General features: G+C 46.4%; 1 protein-coding gene across 7 annotated transcripts in view; it reads right to left on the bottom strand.

The window, feature by feature from the left end:
* Window positions 1-7,070, bottom strand: part of HNF1B (HNF1 homeobox B) — a 52,655-nt gene that overhangs the window by 28,661 nt on the left and 16,924 nt on the right. The gene's annotated exons all lie outside the window — the stretch shown is intronic.

Genomic DNA, 7,070 nt, shown 5'->3' with positions numbered 1-7,070 from the left:
TGATAAGACAAGACTATTGCCAGTTCTTATTAATATGACTGCCTCTGCAGGAATAAAGAATGTGTGCAAAGAGTTTAAAAATCTGAAATTCCTGGGAGGAAAAAGCTGATGCAAGATGAAAGTAATTTAAACACTGGGCTGGCTTCAATTCCAGATGTCTTTCTACCTGAGGTGGCTTAGTTAGGAGCCCAATTCATAAGAGGAGAAACACAGACAGGCCTACAGAGATGGTAAACATTCTTGAACTCAAGGAGGAAAAGTGGAGTGATACTTAAGGGAAGCCCACAAACTGGTTTTCTTATAAAAATCAAAGCAAATGTAACCAAGAGAAGAAAAGAAAAAAAGTCTTCCATCAAAAGCATCTTGGCTGAGAACAGAAGCTAATGTACACGGTGCACCTGTGGGAAGGTAGAAGGGACACAAACGCCGCCTGTCCTCCCCACCAGCTCCACCAGCCACCACAAACGTCAGAGGGTTTGCAATGGACACTTCAGCCCAGAGACCCAGGCTTCCGGGGAGAGAAGCCAGGCTGGCATTTAAGAACTTGAGAAGTCCTCACATATGGGAGTGTTTTACACAGTCTGCTTCTCAGCGTGTCACAGGTAGGTGCTCATGTGACTGGGTGGAGAGCCGAGGTTCGAAGAGGAGGAGGTGATTTTCACTACCTCTCCCTAAGGGTCTCCCACAAGTCAGCGGTACTTCGCAGCTGACCCTTCTCCCTCTTCCCCACAAGCCCCAAATTGACTCCAGATAGGTTGAGACGTCTATAGTTCAAGATAGTTTGAAACTATTTTATTTGTTTACTTTTTTCTTGGTGGCTGTATCTCTCATTGGAATGAATATAAGTCCAATGAGGGCAGGGCCTCAGCACCTTGTACAGAGCCTAGCCTGTGATAGGCTCTCAGAAGTATTTGTTGAATGAATAAGTGATGGATGAATGGCCTACGCGTCAACTCTAAGGGCTCCACACTCCCTTCATCTGCAGTCTGACTTGAGCAGCGGAGAGCTGATAGGGGTACATTTATCCTCTAATTCTCCTGGTTTTTCTGAGGTTAGGGAGAGGCATGCGTTTTTAAGGAGGAAGGGGGGCGGGGAAGAGAGAAGGAGAAAGCAAGATTAAAATCTAATCACAATGAAAAAGTAGTATGGACACATTTGGGCAATTTCATGAAGATGGGAGGTGGGTGTGCTGAGGAGTAAGTGTGACACAGCAGGACTTCCTTTTCACACCTGCATTTTGGACAGTGCTTTATGTAGTGTAAGAAGGGGCCGATGGGATGTCTTCGAGGACCTCACCCATTCTCTACTTCTTGGGGCCTACTCATAGCACCCATTAGTTACCTAGGATGCTGTCAGGGGCATGCGAATGGGTGCTTCCATGAGCACAGCTTTACCTTTTCTAAAGGTTTTAGGCTACAGGTGGGGACCTCAAATTTAGACCCATCATGTTAGAATCCAGTCTTAGGTCCCCTGGGTCGATTTGGGGATAAGGATCATCAATTAAGGAGCGACTTAAATGCCCTTTTCTCCAAAGGAATCTAGAGTAAAACTAGGAAGGGTTAACGGTGACCATCGTTAGGCCTATGGCTGTGGGGACAAACAGAGCCCTGCTATAGCCTGGCTCCTCGGGTCTCTTTTCCAAGAGGCTGCCTTTGCAGGCAGGGGCAATGTGGCTGCAACAAAGGCCCTGGGCTTGGCTGATGAGGAGAATGATGATGCTTCTTGTGGGTCTGGGCAACAGGGGAGAAGGTTATAAAGCCATCAGCAGACTGAGCCACTGGGTGTCCACACAAAAGTCAGGTCCTATAAACAGACATCTGTATTGTGACTAAAGGGATAATAAAATTGCCTTAGAAAAGAGACTTTTTCCACTGCGACCTATTCATAAGCAGGACCCTACTGGGAAGTGACACCGAGAGAGAAGATCCTTTGAGGCCTGGCAAGTGTCAGAGCTGCCTTGTTAAGGGGGTTCGCCTGGCCAGACCCCGGCCTCTTCATCACTGTTGGTGAGGGCAGTGCCATCAGCATCATTATCGTCATCATCATCACCATCATCATGACAGACAGCCACTGATCACCAGCTCATGGATGCTGGGCCCAGGGAGCACCAGATGCTGGGCACTGAGACTCTGAAGGTGGATGACTACTGACTTCCATTGAGGAGGAGCACCAGTGAAGTGCTCAGGGAGCACCCCAGAGAACCGGTAGCTGCCTAGAGCTGGGCAGTTTCCTTTCTGTTTTTCTAAATGACTGATTTGCAAAAAGTCCAGTCCCTTTTCTAAATCTCAGTTCGCTCAATAGAAACTCAGGAAGAGCTGTTCTAGCTCTTTTCTTGCCCAAGAGATTATAAAAGGAACTAACCTAGTAGAACATAAAACTAACTAGAAGAGCTAAACTAGTAGACTATCTAAACTAGTAAAAACTAGTAAAACATTAGGGAGAAAAAATAACAAATATGTTCTTCAAAAACTTCCTGGTAGCATTTAATGGTGAGGGTTTTTTTTTTTTTAGAACCATATACTTTGATTAAGCAGAATTAATGGAGGTAGAGCAAATGACATTGTTCCTAGAAAAAGAAAAGTATGCTTTAAATAATAAATGCCCAGTTTAACTCTAAAATTGAATAACAGATTGTAAAACAGGGGATTCAGGTATTAAGCTTCTGGACAGAAAGCCCTCTATAATATAGAGCTCCATCCCACAAATATATGGAATGTCCATCATGTTCCAGGCACAGGGCTGTGGAGTGGGGACACAGTGGTGAAGAAAGCGAGTTCACACTTACGTGTGAACGTGATTGCCCACAATTCTATCACGTGGAATGCATACGTACTGAGCTAGATTTTCAGAGACTTCGGGGACTATCTTCCTCACAGTGAGAATAAAAGTTACTTTTTCTTTAAACGGGTAGGAATGCAAACCCTTGCAGTAGGATTCTCAAGGAGGAGGAGGAGAAGGCTCCATCTTGAGACAAATTAAGCACCTATTTTGTGCCCATCATGCAAACTGATGTTACATAAATAGATGTTGTTCAGAGGTTTTCCACTCTTGCTGAGCAAGAGCTCATTGGACTTCACTGCCAATCCCAATCAACAGGAAGAGGCACCTGCAGGGCCAAAAGGCATGGGCAGGCAAGCTGCCACTCAAAGGCCCTGAAAGTGTTAACTTCCAGCGGTTATAGGTGTCCCGTTTATACCCATTATAAATCTGTTTATTGTGACCGGCCCCACCCAATCTTCTGGTGCTGTAAAGCTCTATTGGTCCCTAATAAAGGTGGAAGGCCTCTAACAGCACACAATTCCTGAAATGGAGAAGGAGCAAGGGAGAGCAGGAGGGAGAGAAACAGATGAGGAGCTTAACAATAAAATATCACAATGGCAAACCTCCCTCTGTTAATTCAAGCAGCAGAGTCCTGGGCCCCAAGATTTGATGCTCCACACAATCTCCAAATAAGAACCTGTCCGAGCTTAAAGGTCCAACACCCTCATTTGCCAGAATCCCTGAGATGTTGTGATTTGCTCAAGGTCACCCCTGCTCCTCAGTGACTCAGGTCTCCTGAATCCTAGTTCAGGGCCCCTCATCCCAGCTGCCTAGTGCAGTAAGGGGCCATCAGGGTGACTGCCAACCCCTTCCGAACCCTCTTGCTCCATCAAGCCTAGCGATGTACAGCCCTGACTCTACATCTAAATCTCTTAGGGAGTTTGTTGAAACTTCACATGCCTGACCCTCTTCCCCCAATTCTGATTCTCAAATGTGTGAGTGGGGGTGCCATGGATATTTTTAATGAGCTCCCCAGATGCCATTTACTAGTATGTGGCTTAGGAAGGAGATTTGAGAACCACTCGGGTTTCACTGTTTCTGATGTCGCAAATATCAAGCAGGGTTCATGAAAAGGGAAACTTCCAGGGGAGAAATTGCAAACCATACCCTGGTCAAGAACCCAGGGAGACCCAAGCTCTTCCTCCTCTCAATGCCCTGAGGGCTCCTGAGTCAACCCAATCACACCTTCCTTGCCAGGCACTGTACTTGGCTCTGGGGGTGGCTTACCATATTTAAGCCTTACAACAGCCCTCAGGAGGTAGGTATTGTGACCCCCATTTTACAGATAAAGAAACTGAGGCCTAAAAAGATTAAGTCACTTGTTTGACACCATGCCACCAGATAGTGACAGAACCACACATCAAGCCCAAGCCTGTTTTGGGTGCTACACCTTGCTACCTGGACATACCCGTCTGAGTGTAGCCCTGACATGAGACTGCCTGTAACCACCTTGCCTTGGGGGATGCAGACATCCTTTGGGGAAGTCATGAAACACTAAAGGTTGAATGGTGTTCCTTCAACTTGGGAAGGACATGCCCAGTACTTGTACTGAGAAACTTGACTCTTGAACTCCTGAACGCATCAGAGAGACTGGGCCTCATTATTGGACCCCAGTGGCTGAACTCACAGGTGTGCTTCTGTGGGGGCTGCTGCAGCCAGGGCAGAGGCTGTGGGAAGGCGCCTGAAGCAGACACATGTTCATGGGTTGAGGGGAGTGACTTCCAGAAAGTCAGCCCTCAGGAATTCTGTGTTCCTGTGTTCATTACCTGTGTTCACTGCGGGGATTGCATCCACCCTCCCCTTCTTACCGCTCTCTGCCTGACACGTGGGGGAGCTTCCCTCTTAGGAACAAAGGCCGTTAAGTGTTTCAGATTTGGCCTCCCCCAGGAAAGTACCACACCCCATCACACCCCCAACTTGCAAGTTACCGGGGCTAAATAAGAACACGCAGGGTACACACACCTCCTTTAATTAAAGGAGAAAAAAATGCCCTATTATGTATAGGAAATTGAGGATCATCTTATGAACCTGACCTCCTGCTACATGTTCACGAGCCCTGGTCCCCCACCACAATCCTTGGCGCCTCCCAGCTTTCTCGCACTGGTTAGTGTATTTGCACTAAATGCCTACGGCGCTGGAAATGCCATCTGGATGTCACAGCGCAGTCCTTCTTGGAAGCATGAGAAACTGCCTCGTGCTCAACGTGCTACAGGAGCCAGCCCGAGTCTGCTGCAAGCACCAAGGTTAGAAATACTCAAATTCTCTAAAAATTAGGGTGGAAAGAAACCTCGAAGAGGGAAAGAGGAAACAACAAAAAGCAAAAGCAAGTAAAAACGAACCAGGCTCTGCAAGGAATGGTAATGGCCACCATTTATGAAAGTCCAGGATGCTTTACCTATATTCTCACTAAATCCTTCCAGTATCTGCATGAACGGGTGTCCCCACTTGACACATTGAGAAACTGAGGCTCAGAGATCCCAGAGACTTGGGATCACACAGCTAGTTAAGTGGTCAAGTTGAGGTTGGAATTCAGACCTGCTTCTGTATTCTATAGGCCATGATTTGGTTGCTATGGCCACTGGATTTACAAAAAGATACCCTGGAGAGTATCTTCAGTGTATGTTAAACATTGGGGTTGTTGGTGGTGGGGCATCTATGGTTCGGCCTGCACACTGGGATTTTTAGAAGCTCCACAGTTGGTTCTAAAGTGCACTAAGGTGTAGGAACCCTTGTCCTAGAACATGGGTCAGCAAACTGGGTTCACAGGCCAAAGCAGCCTGTTTTTGTATGATCCATGAACTCAGAATAGTTTTTATATTTTTAAATGGTTGGGGAAAATCAAAAGAAGATTTTGTGTTATGTGAAAATTCTAAAAAAATTCAAATTTTCGTTTCTGTAAATAAAGTTTACTTGGAAGACAGCCGTGTGCATTCATTTGCATATGCTCCATGGCTGTTTTTACTCTATAAAGGCAGAGTTGAGGAGAGACAGTATGGCCTGGAAAACCTGAAATATTGCCCTAGCCAGTTTGCTCAGTGGTTAGAACATCAGCCCTTGGACCGAAGGGTTGCAGGTTCAATTCCAGTCAAGGGCACATACCTTGGTTGCAGGCTCAATCCCAGGCCTGGTGGGAGTGTGTGTGGGAGGCAACCAATCAATGTGTCTCTCGCACATCAATGTTTCTCTCTCCCCCTCCCTTCCCCTCTATCTAAAAATTAATGGGGAAAAATATCCTTGGTGAGGATTAACAAAAAACAACAACAACAACAACAACCTAAAATATTTACTATCTGGCTCTTTACAAAAAAATAGTTTGTCAACCGCTACACTAGAGTTCTTATGAACAGCTAGGATGATAACCACAATTGAATGCTTCATTTTATTTTATTTTGGGGCTATGTTTCATTCATTCATACACACACACACATTTTTTCCTTCTCCATTTCTGTTTGTTCTTCTTGAAAAGTGGGCAGAGGCATAAGGCCCAATCTTATGCCTTCCCATCAAGCAATTAGCTGCAAAGACCCTTGCACAAATTTCTGCCTCTCTTTACACCTTCAGTGTTTAATTCTCTCCAAGTTCCTGTCACTTCCCATCAAACCTTCAACAAACAGATTCCAAGGGCACTTCTCCCATTACCTGCAGGCCAGGGCTCTGTGCTCGCAGGCAGCTTCCTTCCTTCTGAGCTAACTGGAGGCAACAAGGAGTCCTTGAATCCTCTAAGGGTCCTTCAGGGGGATTAGGCATGGCCAATAGGATGCTTACAGTGATAGGACTCCAGTATCTCCTGGCCCCTTTGTGCAGAGGGTGGGAGCCCCGCCAGCCCAGCAGCAGGCTTTCTTTGTATGCAGGCCAGGGTTGGTCCCCTATCCGGGGAAGGTTGCTGGCAGAATGCTCTGAAGGCCAGGCCCCTTAATCTCATTAATATCCTGATTGTCTTCCCCAATCTAGTGGCAGCCCATGAAGGTGATACGGCAAGATAAAACGACCTTCAAATTTAACAGATAAAATGGCAGTCAGATAAAGTCCTTAGGAAGGAGAATATCTGGGGCCACGTCCACCACTGAACTCCAAGTCAGTACAAACGGACGTTTCAAGACAAGATTTGTGTCTCTTCTGAACTGAAATAATCTGCTACTTAGGGACAAAGGGGCTTATTTACTACGGGGACGTTTGTTGCCCAGATGAATATTTTTACAACTGCCCTCATAAACCCCTCCCCTTGTCTGCTGCGCAGGGAGGGGGTGGGG

Source organism: Myotis brandtii, unplaced genomic scaffold (genome assembly GCF_000412655.1).
Source record: "Myotis brandtii unplaced genomic scaffold, ASM41265v1 scaffold120, whole genome shotgun sequence".
Classification (NCBI taxonomy): domain Eukaryota; kingdom Metazoa; phylum Chordata; class Mammalia; order Chiroptera; family Vespertilionidae; genus Myotis; species Myotis brandtii.
Note: the sequence above shows the minus strand (reverse complement) of the source record. Positions and strands in the feature narration are given on the sequence as shown.